The sequence below is a fragment of the Ovis aries genome, chromosome 13 (genome assembly GCF_016772045.2).
Source record: "Ovis aries strain OAR_USU_Benz2616 breed Rambouillet chromosome 13, ARS-UI_Ramb_v3.0, whole genome shotgun sequence".
Taxonomy (NCBI): Eukaryota; Metazoa; Chordata; class Mammalia; order Artiodactyla; family Bovidae; genus Ovis; species Ovis aries.
In genome coordinates, this window is record NC_056066.1 from 43,011,940 (window position 1) to 43,026,510 (window position 14,571).

At 39.8% G+C, this 14,571-nt stretch overlaps 1 protein-coding gene and 1 pseudogene; both read left to right on the plus strand.

Moving 5' to 3' along the window:
- LOC121815985 (dihydrodiol dehydrogenase 3-like) overlaps positions 1 to 14,571 on the plus strand; it is a 96,251-nt gene that overhangs the window by 19,764 nt on the left and 61,916 nt on the right.
- LOC101107543 (dihydrodiol dehydrogenase 3-like) overlaps positions 4,648 to 14,571 on the plus strand; it is a 37,659-nt pseudogene continuing 27,735 nt past the window's right edge.

Here is a 14,571-nt window from a genome sequence, read left to right on the forward strand (position 1 = left end):
ATGCCAAAGCCTCTGACTGTGTGAATCACAATAAACTGTGGAAAATTCTGAAAGAGATGGGAATACCAGACCACCTGACCTGCCTCTTGAGAAACCTATATGCCGGTCAGGAAGCAAGAGTTAGAACTGGACATGGAGCAATGGCCTGGTTCCAAATAGGAAAAGGAGTACGTCAAGGCTGTATATTGTCACCCTGCTTATTTAACTTCTATGCAGAGTACATCATGAAAAACGCTGGGCTGGAAGAAGCACAAGCTGAAATCAAGATTGCCGGGAAAAAATATCAATAACCTCAGATATGCAGATGACACCACCCTTATGGCCGAAAGTGAAGAAGAACTAAAAAGCCTCTTGATGAAAGTGAAAGAGGAGAGTGAAAAAGTTGGCTTAAAGCTCAACATTGAGAAAATGAAGATCATGGCATCCGGTCCCATCACTTCATGGGAAATAGATGGGGAAACAGTGGAAACAGTGTCAGACTTTATTTTTCTGGACTCCAAAATCACTGCAGATGGTGATTGCAGCCATGAAATTAAAAGACACTTATTCTTTGGAAGGAAAGTTATGATCAACCTAGATAGCATATTCAAAAGCAGAGACATTACTTTGCCGACTAAAGTCTGTCTAGTCAAGGCTATGGTTTTTCCTGTGGTCATGTATGGATGTGAGAGTTGGACTGTGAAGAAGGCTGAGCGCCGAAGAATTTATTCTTTTGAACTGTGGTGTTGGAGAAGACTCTTGAGAGTCCCTTGACTGCAAGGAGATCCAACCAGTCCGTTCTGAAGGAGATCAGCCCTGGGATTTCTTTGGAGGGAATGATGCTAAAGCTGAAACTCCAGTACTTTGGCCACCTCATGTGAAGAGTTGACTCACTGGAAAAGACTCTGATGCTGGGAGGAATTGGAGGCAGGAGGAGAAGGGGACGACAGAGGATGAGATGGCTGGATGGCATCACTGACTCTATGGACGTGAGTCTGAGTGAACTATGGAAGTTGGTGATGGACAGGGAGGCCTGGTGTGCTGTGATTCATGGGGCCGTAAAGAGTCAGATACGACTGAGTGACTGAAGTGAACTGAACTGAATGCCATAACAAACCACTTGTGGAGTCTTTGTTCCTGACCAGAGATCAAACCCTGAGCCTTTGGCACGGAAGTACTGATCCAAGACTGTAGAGAACCAGAGGACTAATCCTAGGAAGTATAAAATAGACAGAACTCCCACAAAGGAAATCACTTGAATACAAGACCGGCATCACCCAACCACCAGTAGCACCCTGTGCAGGACACCTCATCCAAACAACAAACAAAATAAGAATCCAAATCTAGTCATCATCAGACAGGATTACCACCTCACTCAGCCTTGCCCGCCAGAGGAAAAATAAACAAACAACAAAAATAGCATAAATCTCACCCTATATGAAGCTTACACAAACCATTTCACCAACCTTGGGGCAGGGGGGAAGAAACCAAAAAGAAGAAAGAATTCAACCTTGAAGCCTAGGAAAAAGAAACCTCAAGCACAATAAGTTAAAAAAATAAAGAATGAAAAGGCAGAGAAACACTGCACAAATGAAGGAACAAACTAGAAACACAGAAGTCCAAATAAATAAAGACAAAATAGGCAAACTACCTGAAAAGGAATTCAGAATGATGGTAATAAAAATGACCAAAAACCTTGAAAACAGAATGGAGATAATGCAGGAATCAATTAACAAAGACCTGGAAGAATTAAAGAATAATCATGCAGAGACAAACAACCCAATTATTGAAATTAAAATTATTCTAGAAGAAATCAGTAGCAGCATATATGAAGCAGAGAACGAATCAGAGAGCTGGAAGATAAAATGGTGGAAATAACTCCTAAAGAGCAGAATAAAGTAAAAAGAATGAAAAGAACTGAGGATAGTCTCAGAGACCTCTGGGACAATATCAAATGCACTAATATTCAAATTATAGGGGTCTCCAAAGAAGAAGAGAAAAGGAAAGTGTATGAGAAACTTTTCAAAGAGATTATAGTTGGAAATTTCCCCAGCATGGGAAAGGAAATAGTCAATCAAATCCAAGAATCACAAAGAGTCCCATACAGGATAAACCCAAGGAGAAACACATCAACACAGACACTAATCAAACTAACAAAGATTAAACACAAAGAAAAAATATTAAAAGCAGCAAGAGAAAAGCAACAAGTAACATACAAGGGAAACCCGATACATTTAACAGCAGAAACTCTGCAGGCCAGAAGGGAATGGCAGAATATTTTTAAAGTACTGAAAGGGAAAAAGCTACAACCAAGATTACTCTACATGGAAAGGATCTCATTCAAAATTGATGGAGAAATCAAAAGCTTTTTAGACAAGCAAAAGTTAAGAGAATTCAGTACCACCAAACCAGCTTTACAACAAATGTTAAAGGGACTTATATAGTCAAGAAATACAAGAGAAGAAAAAGATCTACAAAATCAAACCCTAACAATTAAGAAAATGGCAAAGGAACATATATATCAACAATTACTTTAAACGTAAATGGATTAAATGCTCCAACCAAAAGACACAGATTGGCTGATGGGATACAAAAACAAGACCCATATATCTGTTGTCTACAAGAAACCTACTTCAGACCTCAAGACACATATAGACTGAAAGTGAGAGGATGGAGAAATATATTCCATGCAAATGGAAAGCAAAAGAAAGCTGTAGTAGCAATGCTCATATCAGACAAAATGGACCTTAAAATAAAGAATATTTCAAGAGATAAGGAAAGACACTACATAATGATCAAGGGATCAATCCAAGAGGCAGACATAGCAACTGTAAATATCTATGCACCCAGCATAGGAGCACCTCAATACATAAGACAAACAGTAACAGACATAAAAGAAGAAACTGACAGTAACGCAATAATAGTAGGAAACTTTAACACCCCACTCACACCAATGGACAGATCATCAAAACAGAAAATAAGGAAGCACGAGTCTTAAATGATACATTAAATGAAATGGATCTCATTGATATCTTCAGGATATTCCATATAAATGCAGAAGAATACATCTTCTTCTCAAGTGCACATGAAACATTTTCCAGGATAGACCACATCTTGGGTCACAAATCACGTCTCAGTAAGTTTAAGAAAATTGAAATTGTATCAAGAATCTTTTTGGACCACAATGTTATGAGACTAGATATCAATTACAAGTAAAAAAACTGTAAGGAGCACAAACACATGGAGATTAAATAATACTTTTCTAAATAATCAACAGGTTACTGAAGAAATCAAAAGGGAAATCAAAAGATTTCTAGAAAGAAATGACAATGAAACATGAGAACTCAAAACCTATGGGATGCAGCAAAAGCACTTTTAAGAGGGAAGTTTATTGCAAAACAATCCTACCTCATGAAACAAGAAAAACATTCAATTGACAACATAACTTTACACTAGAAACAACTGGAAAAAGAAGAACAACACCCTCCCTCCCCCCCCCACCCCCAAATTAGCAGAAGGAAAGAAGTTATAAAGATCAGAGCAGAAATAAATAAAAAAAGTAAAAGAATCAATAGTAAAGATTAATAAAACTAAAAGCTGATTCTTTGAGAAGATAAACAAAATTGAGGGCTATGGTTTTTCCAGTGGTCATGTATGGATGCGAGAGCTGGACTATGAAGAAAGCTGAGCACCGAAGAATTGATGCTTTTGAACTGTGGTGTTGGAGAAGACTCTTGAGAGTCCCTTGGACTGCAAGGAGATCCAACCAGTCCATCGTAAAGGAGATCATTCCTGGGTGTTCATTGGAAGGACTGATGCTGGAGCTGATGCTGGCCAATACTTTGGCCACCTGATGCAAAGAGCTGACTCATTTGAAAAGACCTTGATGCTGGGAAAGATTGAGGGCAGGAGGAGAAGGGGACGACAGAAGATGAGATGGCTGGATGACATCACTGACTCAATGGATGTGAGTCTGAGTGAACTCTGGGAGTTGGTGATGGACAGGGAGGCCTGGCGTGCTGCAATTCATGGGGTCACAAAGAGTTGGACGCGACTGAGCGACTGAACTGAACTGAACTGAAAGTATGGTCTGCAGTGCTTGGTCATAAGAGGGGCTAGTGGACAAGTCTCTAGATTGGAAGCTAGAAAGTTTGCTGTCTATCTTGCCTTTAGAATAGATGTGACAAGGTACTGGACTTATACTTTGAGACTCACTATTCTAATTTATAAAATGGAAAAATTATTAAGAGACATTTTGCTGATAGAAGACAGAATTTATTTACTTCGTAGAGCACACTGGGTTGAGGGGAGGAAAGCAACAGGACTGTTAGTTAAGCTCATGGGCTCATTACCAGGTACATCCCCGAAAGTGAATGTCACTCAGTCATGTCTGACTCTTTGCAACCCCATGGACTGTACAGTCCAAGGAATTCTCCAGGCCAGAATACTGAAGTGAGTAGCCTTTCCCTTCTCCAGGGGATCTTCCCAACCCAGGGACTGAACCCAGGTTCCCTGAATTGCAGGCAGATTCTGTACCATCTGAGCAGGGAAGCCCATCCCCAAATGTCCATGCATTTAAGAAAAATTCGAACTAGACCCAGCAGAACTGTGTTATACTCACTATCTACCTCTTTGAAATGGGAAAGATTTTGAATCACATAAAAAGCGATGGTACCAGGGTCCAGCCCCAGTTGGATCCAGGGTATCCTCAGGGTGACAGCATCGGCGACTGAGAGACTGATAGAGAGATAGGAAAAGAATGTTATAGTTAAGAAAATAGAGGAGAGAAAGAGGCTGATATTCCTTGGTTTATGCAGAAAGCCAATAAATCCCCAGCACGGGACTCACACTGTTCACATAAGCCACAGGCGCCCTCTTGAATCTCGGAAGGTGCCCCACCTTGGGCACCTTCTCAAGTGAGTCTTAGAAGCCCAGGCAGAGAAGTGAACTCAGAGGGCCCCTGCGCTCCAGGGAGTCAGCCTGAAGAGAAAGAACAACATGGGGAGACCAAGCTTCAGTGAGCAAGGCCTGCAACTTTATTTTCCAAGGGAGCTTATGTACCTTGAGCTGTACATAGAAAATAATGGAAGATGCAGAGTCATGCGGGGTCAGCAGTCCTGACCCTTATCGAGACCAGGCTTTCTTTCTGCATTCCTTCCGATATACAAAAGTTTCAGGTGATTTACATCATCTTCTGGCCAGGACGCCTGCTAACATTTTTATGACCCTTTCTGATAATGATTAGTCAACCAGAAAACTTATGTTCTCCAAAGGTGATTTTTCTAAAGTCAGGTGCCACTCTCCGAAAGCTCTAGATAAGGTTACATTCCTATAGGGTAAGGGTTTAGTGGGCTATAACATAGAAAGAATTTATTAACTCAAGGTCTGATGTGGTTAAATCAAAGGCTACAACTTATTTTTTTCACATACCAGCTATATTAATTAATGTATATTCTCAAAGACATAATGGGTAAGGGATATGGAAACTTAGCAGAAAGTATTGGCTCAACAATGAGACCCTCAACCAGTGCTATTCTAATAATTTCTTAACTACCTGAAAGGCTCTATATTTTTAGAATATTGTAGGCTTCCCGTGCCTCTCACGGTTGGGAGGCCATAAACAATCCCATGTGTAACTGCAGGAGTCTGAACAAGCCTGTCAGGCAAGCTAGAAAGTCATCAGAGGGGTTTGGATTGGAACACTCTATTATGCCCAGGAGACTTATTAACTAAAGCTGTAAGTTGATTTTCTTTAGAGAAAGGTGGTTGGGGATAGCCTCCGGTTAATGTCAGAGGTGTTGGTGAGAGGCATGAAATAGTAGAACAGACAGATTCTGCTTTTGGGGTAGATGCTTGAGCAGGTCCAGGGGGTCCCTTGAGTCCTGATTTGCCTTTGCCTATCAGGTCTCTTCCTCATGACCTTTGCCATGGGTAGGATCTCTCGTGCTGGCTCCCGGCAAAATGGAATATTATTGAGCATTGAAAACAAAGTTAACCCATTTGCAATCACACAGAAGAACTGGGAGAATATTAAGCTAAGTAAGCCAGAAATAGAAGGACAAATACTGCATGATATCCTTGTAGGTGGAATCCTAAATAATAGTACTTGTAGAAGAGAGAGTAGAGGTATGGTGAGTAGAGGTATGGTGAGCAGAAGCTGATGACAAGACTGGGAAAAATGGAAAGATGTTGGTCAAGGGTACAGACCTTCAGTTATAAGATGCATAATTCTGGAGACCTGATGTACAGCAAGTTTACTATAGTTAAAAATAATGGGCTATATCTTGAGATTTTTTAGAGACTAGATATAAATCTTCTTATAAGCACTGCCAAAAGGTAGCTATGTGAGGTAGTGGGTCTGTTGACTAGCTTGCTTGTGGTAATTATTAAGAATGGATACTTACATGAGTAAGTACAATCCAGGATAAAGCTAAAGCTAGAATCAAGATTGCTGTGAAAAATATCAATAACCTCAGATATGCAGATGACACCACCATAATGGCAGAAAGTGAAAAGAAATTAAACAGCCTCTTGATGAAGGTGAAAGTGGAGAGTGAAAAACCTGGCTTACAACTCCACATTTGAAAAACTATGATCATGGCATTCTGTCCCATAACTTTATGGCAAATGGATGGGGAAACAATGGAAACAATGATAGACTATTTTTTGTTTGTTTGTTTCCAAAATTACTGTGAATGGTGTGTAGCCAGGAAATTAAAAGACACTTGCTCCTTGGAAGAAAAGCTATAACCAACTTGGACAGTGTATTAAAAAGCAGAGATATTACTTTGCCCACAGAGGTACATATTGTCAAAGCTATGGTTTTTCCAGTAGTCATGTTCATGTATGGATGTAAGTGCTGGACCATAAAGAAGGCTGTGCACCAAAGAATTGATGCATTTGAACTGTGGTTTTGGAGAAGACTGTTGAGAGTCCTTTGGACAGCCAGCAGATCAAACTAGTCAATCCTAAAGGAAATCAACCCTGAATATTCCTTGGAATGACTGATGCTAAAGCTGAAGCTCCAACACTTTGGCTACTTGATGCTAGTGACAACTCATGGGAAAACACCCTGAATCTGGGAAAGATTTAGAGCAAGAGGAGAAGGAGGGGACAGAGGATGAGATGGTTTGATGGCATCATTGGCTCAAAGGACATGAGTCTGAGCAAACTCTGGGAGATGGTGAAGAACAGGGAAACCTGGAGTGCTGCAGTCCATGGGGTTGCAAAGAGTCAGACACGACTGAGCAAGTGAATAACAACAATAACTTATATGAGAATATCACATCGTACACCTTGAAAAGATACCATTTTTTGAGGGGGTGTATTCTGTGTGGCTTTACTGATAGGTAGAAGTCTCAGAAGCTTTCACCTTGGTTCTTGGTACTTTTACCAGGCACCTTGTAACTTTGCTCATTTGCTTCAGGCACCTCCCATTATAAATCATATTCATGACTACAACATTTTGTTGAGTCCTTTGGGTTCTTTCATCAAATCACTGAACCTATAGGTGGTTTTGCCGTCCTCTGATACCAGCAATCAGCCACTGATCACCTGAAGTTGAAGGGTTCCTGGCTAGTGTTCATTTAATTACTTATTAGGAATGTTAAGGGAAACTGTCATGGCTTCATCACTATACATACAGAACTAACCAAAGACACAGAAAAAAGTTGATTCTTGGGAAGATCAAAGCTTGCGCCTAGCAATATCTTATGTGGGTATTCAACTTTTACCTTTGTTGCTTATGTAGGTTGCCAAGAGGGAAGCTCTGGGATTCACCTCATTCACTATAGAGGTTGGGTTCCACCATATTGACTGTGCTCATGCCTACCAAAATGAAGAGATTGACCAGGCCATTTGAAGCAAGATTGCAGATGGCATTGTGAAGAGTGAAGACATATTCTGCACTTCAATTGTACTGCGTGTATTGTGTGTGTGCCCGTGTGCAAGTGATTGTGACAATCACTTTTAACAATTACAGACAATTACATAATAGGGTCCTTTGGTTAGAAGTTGTTTGCTGAACTATGCTAATTGGTATATTCCTAAACTATTAGTTCCCTGGTGGTTCAGTGCTTAAGACTTGGTGCTTTACTGCCATGAGCCAGGATTCCATCCTTTTTTCGGGAAGTAATATCCCACAAACTATGCAGTAAGACAAAAAAAAATTACCTCATGTATTATTAATGCAACTTTCTTTCTTTAATCTCTACAGCTTTGGTTAACTTCCCTTCGACCACAGTTGGTTCAACCAGCCTTGGAAAAGTCACCAAAAAATCTTCAACTGGACTACATCGATCTCTATATTATTCATTTTCCAGTGGCTCTGAAGGTTAGAAATTTGTGTGATCACATAAATGTTACATCTTGTGTTAAAATGTGTATCAGCTTGCATGGATGGTTGAATAAAGATTTGTCTTAGTAGGTTGTAGGGGCAATTATACTAGAGTAGAATCCCCCAAATAATTATTTGTAATCATCTTTTTACTGAGTTTTTTGAAAGGAGTTAATAATCTGAGGCTCTGCCTGAAAAACTAAAGGAAAGAGAAATCAGCCAGTTCTGCACACAGTCCTTGTTATGACTCCTGAGTGTCTGGGGATTTCATGAACCAAGAGTTTGGTGCAGCCGTGGTGAGCATGACACTCCCTTATGTTGAACATGATGAGTTAATCTTGTCTTCTACTCTTTCAAGTTGAGGAGATTTGGTGGTGCTTCCTCTGGGTGAGTCGAATCTCTTAATTGTATAGGAAGTTGGGAGACATGGCCTACACTCCTGCCTGTCTTCACGATGAGGTTTGCAGACTGCACTTAGCCATTAAGAATGGTGGTTTACTTAGAACTCTTGGTTTCAAGTTACAGAAATAAACTCAAGCTATGTAATGCAAAATCGCTTAGTGGACTATGTAGATGGCAAGTCCCAGACACAGAGTGCTTTGAGGATTTGCAGCAGTGTTCAGAAATGTCTCCTTTCTTCTATCCCTTATCAGCATACTACTCATGATTTACTTTATTTTTTACTGAACGTTTTCCATTGGAAGCAAATATGACCTTGGGGCAGTTTGAGGTTCACGGTCACAAATATTTGAGAGCATGTGTGGATCACCCACATTTCATATCCACCTAAAGATAGCCTTGCAGCTCCCATGTCTGCCCCAGGGCACCTGATGCTCAGAGGGAAAAGAAAGTCTGATACCTAACCATATGAAGACTACAATTTTTATTCTGGAAATTATGTCGTGTAACTTACTGCCATTTTCAGCCCAAAAAGGCATTTCAAAATAGACAAGTACAAGTAGTGGACAAAATACAGAGAGGTCCCTTTTAAGTGAGTCCCTTTTAAGACCTAGAAATACTGTATTTATTACAATGTATATTGAGTGTAAGAGATTGGAATAAGCCCCCTGCCTAAAGGTATTGCTGATAACTCCATATATGCATATCACTTTGCAAATATCGGTATTTAGAAATTTGTGAAGCTACCTGATGGAGGTTTGATCCCTGGTGCCTGGCAACCTGGCTAAATGCAGAGAAATTATTTTGTGACATCAATGACTGCTTCTGTTCCAGCCAGTGGAGGAATTATCCCCCAAAGATGAAAATGGAAAACTGATATTTTACCCAGTGGATCTCTCTCATACATGGGAGGTGAGTCCAGGGAGGTGAGAATGAGGGGAGAAGTCAGCAGAGGGGGAACCTCCTTCATTTCTTCCACCTGTGAGAATGGGCTGTGGACCATCAGACTCAGCAGTTCATGAATCTAAGGGCTGGGATGCTGGGGTTGTGGAGAAGAAACCATTGCTGAAATGTTCACAGAGAGGAATGGAGGAAGAGAATTTGGGGGCAGTGTAGACAGGCATCTTTTTCCTTCTATGTGATATGACTTCTCAGGAGTTTTTCATAGGTGGGCAGTAATTTTTCTTTATATATCATGACCTTCTTCCCTATTTTTCTTCTTGATAGTCAAGGATAACTCTTGATGGATGAGTGTGATTACTGATGTTTTTCAGCATTAATTCTTGTTCTATTGCCCATTCCAAGTGACTGTTCACCACTCCTCCCTCCCAGGTCTTGGGGAAGTGTAAGGATGCAGGGCTGACCAAGACCATCAGGGTGTCCAACTGCAACCACAAACAGCTGGAGAAGATCCTGAACAAGCTGGGGCTCAGGTACAAGCCTGTCTGCAACCAGGTGAGCAGCTTGGCTCCTCTCCCTCCTGCTCTTCAGAACCTCCTTCTTGCCCTGGAGCCTGATGTCTATCTGTCCTCCCCTCCTGTTCATCTGACCTTTATGGGCAGAGGATTCTAGGGAGTAGGGTCTGTCTGGTGGTGTGAATAGAATCTATAACAGTATCTCTGTTTACAAAATTCTATGTGGAAAAGTGGGATGCTTTCCTTTTCTTAAAAAAAATTTTTATTTTTACTTTATTTTACTTTACAATACTGTATTGGTTTTGCCATACATTGACATGAATCCACCACGGGTGTACATGCGTTCCCAAACATGAACCACCCTCCCACCTCCCTCCCCATAACATCTCTCTGGGTCATCACCGTGCACCAGCCCCAAGCATGCTGTGTCCTGCGTCTGACATAGACTGGCGATTCGATTCTTAGATGATAGTATACATGTTTCAGTGCCATTCTCCCAAATCATCCCACCCTCTCCCTCTCCCTCTGAGTCCAAAAGTCCGTTATACACAGCTGTGTCTTTTTTCCTGTCTTGCATACAGGGTCGTCATTGCCATCTTCCTAAATTCCATATATATGTGTTAGTATACTGTATTGGTGTTTTTCTTTCTGGCTTACTTCACTCTGTATAATTGGCTCCAGTTTCATCCATCTCATCAGAACTGATTCAAATGTATTCTTTTTAACGGCTGAGTAATACTCCATTGTGTATATGTACCACAGCTTTCTTATCCATTCATCTGCTGATGGACATCTAGGTTGTTTCCATGTCCTGGCTATTATAAACAGTGCTGCGATGAACATTGGGGTACATGTGTCTCTTTCAATTCTGGTTTCCTCGATGTGTATGCCAAGCAGTGAGATTGCTGGGTCATAAGGTAGTTCTATTTGCAATTTCTTAAGGAATCTCCACACTGTTCTCCAAAGTGGCTGTACTAGTTTGCATTCCCACCAACAGTGTAGGAGGGTTCCCTTTTCTCCACACCCTCTCCAGCATTTATTGCTTGCAGATTTTTGGATCGCAGCCATTCTGACTGGTGTGAAGTGGTACCTCATTGTGGTTTTGATTTGCATTTCTCTGATAGTGAGTGATGTTGAGCACCTTTTCATGTGTTTGTTAGCCATCCGTATGTCTTCTTTGGAGAAATGTCTATTTAGTTCTTTGGCCCATTTTTTGATTGGGTCGTTTATTTTTCTGGAATTGAGCTGCAGAAGTTGCTTGTATATTTTTGAGATTAGTTGTTTGTCAGTTGCTTCATTTGCTACTGTTTTCTCCCATTCAGAAGGCTGTCTTTTCACCTTGCTTATATTTTCCTTTGTTGTGCAGAAGCTTTTAATTTTAATTAGATCCCACTTGTTTATTTTTGCTTTTATTTCCAGAATTCTGGGAGGTGGATCATAGAAGATCCTGCTGTGATTTATGTCTGAGAGTGTTTTGCCTATATTCTCCTCTAGGAGTTTTATAGTTTCTGGTCTTTCATTTAGATCTTTAATCCATTTTGAGGTTTTTTTTTTGTGTGTGGTATATTTATTTTTTTTTTTTAATTTTTTTTTTTTAGTTTTTTATTTTTTAAATTTTAAAATCTTTAATTCTTGCATGCATTCCCAAACATGAACCCCCTCCCACCTCCCTCCCCATAACATCTTTCTGGGTCATCCCCATGCACCAGCCCCAAGCATGCTGTATCCTGCGTCAGACATAGACTGGCGATTCAATTCACATGATAGTGTACATGTTAGAATGTCATTCTCCCAAATCATCCCACCCTCTCCCTCTCCCTCTGAGTCTAAAAGTCCGTTATACACATCTGTGTTGCATTTTGAGTTTATTTTTGTGTGCGGTGTTAGAAAGTGATCTAGTTTCATTCTTTTACAAGTGGTTGACCAGTTTTCCCAGCACCACTTGTTAAAGAGATTGTCTTTACTCCATTGTATATTCTTGCCTCCTTTGTCAAAGATAAGGTGACCATAGGTGTGTGGATTTATCTCTGGGCTTTCTATTTTGTTCCATTGATCTATATTTCTGTCTTTGTGCCAGTACCATACTGTCTTGATGACTGTGGCTTTGTAGTAGAGCCTGAAGTCAGGCAAGTTGATTTCTCCAGTTCCATTCTTCTTTCTCAAGATTGCTTTGGCTATTCGAGGTTTTTTGTATTTCCATACAAATCTTGAAATTATTTGTTCTAGTTCTGTGAAAAATACCGCTGGTAGCTTGATGGGGATTGCATTGAATTTGTAAATTGCTTTGGGTAGTATACTCATTTTCACTATATTGATTCTTCTGATCCATGAACATGGTATATTTCTCCATCTATTAGTGTCCTCTTTGATTTCTTTCATCAGTGTTTTATAGTTTTCTATATATAGGTCTTTAGTTTCTTTAGGTAGATATATTCCTAAGTATTTTATTCTTTTCGTTGCAATGGTGAATGGATTGTTTCCTTAATTTTGTTTTCTACTTTTTCATTATTAGTGTATAGGAATGCAAGGGATTTCTGAGTGTTGATTTTATATCCTGCAACTTTATTATATTCATTGATTAGCTCTAGTAATTTTCTGGTGGAGTCTTTAGGGTTTTCTATGTAGAGGATCATGTCATCTGCAAACAGTGAGAGTTTTACTTCTTCTTTTCCAGTTTGGATTCCTCTTATTTCTTTTTCTGTTCTGATTGCTGCGGCCAAAACTTCCAGAACTATGTTGAATAGTAGTGGTGAAAGTGGGCACCCTTGTCTTGATCCTGACTTTAGGGGAAATGCTTTCAATTTTTCACCATTGAGGATAATATTTGCTGTGGGTTTGTCATATATAGCTTTTATTATGTTGAGGTATGTTCCTTCTATTCCTGCTTTCTGGAGAGTTTTTATCATAAATGGATGTTGAACTTTGTCAAAGGCCTTCTCTGCATCTATTCAGATAGTCATATGGTTTTTATTTTTCAATTTGTTAATGAGGTGAATTACGTTGATTGATTTGCGGATATTGAAGAATCCTTGCATCCCTGGGATAAAGCCCACTTGGTCATGGTGTATGATCTTTTTAATGTGTTGTTGGATTCTGATTCCTAGAATTTTGTTAAGGATTTTTGCATCTATGTTCACCAGTGATATTGGCCTGTAGTTTTCTTTTTTTGTGGCATCTTTGTCAGATTTTGGTATTAGGGTGATGGTGGCCTCATAGAATGAATTTGGAAGTTTACCTTCCTCTGCAATTTTCTGTAAGAGTTTGAGTAGAATAGGTGTTAGCTCTTCTCTAAATTTTTGGTAGAATTCAGCTGTGAAGCCGTCTGGACCTGGGTTTTGTTTGCTGGAAGATTTCTAATTACAGTTTCAATTTCCGTGCTTGTGATGGGTCTGTTAAGATTTTCTATTTCTTCCTGGTTCAGTTTTGGAAAGTTGTACTTTTCTAAGAATTTGTCCATTTCTTCCACGTTGTCCATTTTATTGGCATATAATTGCTGATAGTAATCTCTTATGATCCTTTGTATTTCTGTGTTGTCTGTTGAACCCTGAACTAGAGGAAGGAGGCATTCCCTTGAGATGAAAGGATGACCAGATGGAGGCGAAAGTGCCCTGAAGTGATCTGCATACCAGAAGGAAGATGAGGAAAACATGGAATCAGAAGTAAATTAATAAAGTAACAAATCAGCTGAGATGGGTGTTAAGGGTTTGTGTGGGGTTCTGATGTCTGAATTCTTGGTCTTGGTGTCTCAGCATTTATGAGTCCTAAACAGGGAGCACAGTTCAGAAAAATGTGTTGCAGGTAATGAAAACCATCCAGTTTAGAGGGTGAAGTTAAAAGCTCAAGGTGATACTAGCAATCTATGAATATTTACTCAAGACCATCTACTCAAATGTAGAGCCCAGCTTTTGATTATTCAGTCTTGGACTGCTTCTGCCATACATGTCTATCATAAAATTAACTGTATAAATACACTTTTCTCTATTTCTCTGTTGATGTTGACATTTCCAGTTTACATTTAATGATGTAGTCTTTCCTTTAGCCTTTGAAATCTTTTAGTCTTTCTCTGTTATATTAATATTGCCTTTGCATATAATCTGACAGTCTTCTCTGTGGGTGTTCTACAGGTGGAATGTCACCCTTATCTCACCCAGAGCAAACTGTTGGATTTCTGCAGTTCACATGGAATTGTTCTTGTTGCCTATGGTGCTCTTGGATCCCAATGAGTAAAAGAATGGTATTGAATCCTATAGAAGATACCTGGGAGTTTCCATAAAATTCAATTTTTGATGAAATATTTTAAATTATACAGTACTCAGATAACTCTCATAGGCAGAGGCGAGAGAGGGGAGGGATGGAATGAATCCTTCTTTTTTATCTTCCCATTACACAGCCATTTTTTCTATGTTGTATTAGATTGTCAATTTATCAATAACAAATGTCTGC